The following is a 1,212-nucleotide window of genomic DNA, read 5'->3' on the forward strand; positions in this document are numbered from 1 at the left end:
AGACTCCAACTCCTAGATATCCCTGGTGAGGTGAGTGGTGGATTGGATCGACATACGTGGTGTCTAACATGGAAAACAGGCACAGAAGAAAAGGATAGGTTACAAAGGTGTCCACTGTATACTGCCCTCGTGGCGTGACCAAGAGGTACAGGGCACACCTAGAAGATAAAATATACAAACAAAACGCACAATTGGATATAGATATGTTTAAGATAAGTATAGATGACCTACAAACCCCGACGCGTTTCACCCATACAGAAGGTTCATCAGGGGGTTACGTGTAGTAGGCATGCAAAGATAACAGGACCATTGCCAATGGTTATGGCCGCCCCAGTTCAATGATGCATGTGTGCATATATAACAGGAAAAAACAATCCTTTATGACACTGCAGACCCACAGTAATGAAACGATTGCCAAATGGCAGTTTACATACGTTTATGGCAGCGTGGTGAGTGAACTCGACTGCCAACATGCACACTGAGAAAATAAATAGACAGATAGGACCCAGGTTAGTTCGGATAGAATAACAAACGATAAATGCCCATAACGCTGAGTATTAAATGTAAATAGATACCTGAGGTAGGCAATAAAATATTGCAAACAAGGTCATTCCTGAGGAGGCTCATAGATAAGAGCATATGTAACTGGCTGAAGTGCAGCACGAAAGGTATGCGTGCCCCAGTTTAGTCACCCAGGATGCCGGGCTAACCACCCAGAGGATACCTAAAAAATATATATATTGTGTGTACCTCAACATACACTCAGGGCTAAACATACATTGCAGGTAATAAAGAGACATTGTCTGCTACTTACATGGTGTGGTCAGTGGTGTGGAATAATGGGTCTGAGGTGGTGATCCTCAGTTTAGCCCTCCCTTTTAAAATCCCAAATGCCCATACACAGATGGATAGCTAATTAATTAAGGTGTGGCCAAAGGGGTGGGGCATGCCAAGAGGAGGCATGCTCATTAATGAGATTGTGTAGATAGTCATGACCGGCGGGCGCAAGATGGAGGTGCCCCATGCTGCCCTAAGTTGTTTGTAATCAGGCCAGCATGTATGCTTAGCCCGCACGCCGGTGTGCGTGTCAGCGTGGACCGCATACCGGAAGTGACATACATGTAATCACCATCAGACCGGAAATGCGGTGTGTGCGTGTCAGCTTGACACGCATACTCCCGCTGATGACTACCAGGTGATGATACGCCAAGA

General features: G+C 45.8%; 1 long non-coding RNA gene across 1 annotated transcript; it reads right to left on the reverse strand.

Annotated features, from left to right (window-relative positions):
- Window positions 1-350: 350 nt before the first annotated feature.
- Window positions 351-882, reverse strand: LOC120981677. Its single transcript, XR_005774730.1, has 3 exons — window positions 815-882; window positions 576-724; window positions 351-478 (listed from the first exon to the last, which is right to left on the reverse strand). It is a non-coding gene; the product is annotated as an uncharacterized LOC120981677 (long non-coding RNA).
- Between the last annotated feature and the right edge of the window lie 330 nt (window positions 883-1,212).

Source organism: Bufo bufo, chromosome 11, assembly GCF_905171765.1.
Source record: "Bufo bufo chromosome 11, aBufBuf1.1, whole genome shotgun sequence".
Taxonomy (NCBI): Eukaryota; Metazoa; Chordata; class Amphibia; order Anura; family Bufonidae; genus Bufo; species Bufo bufo.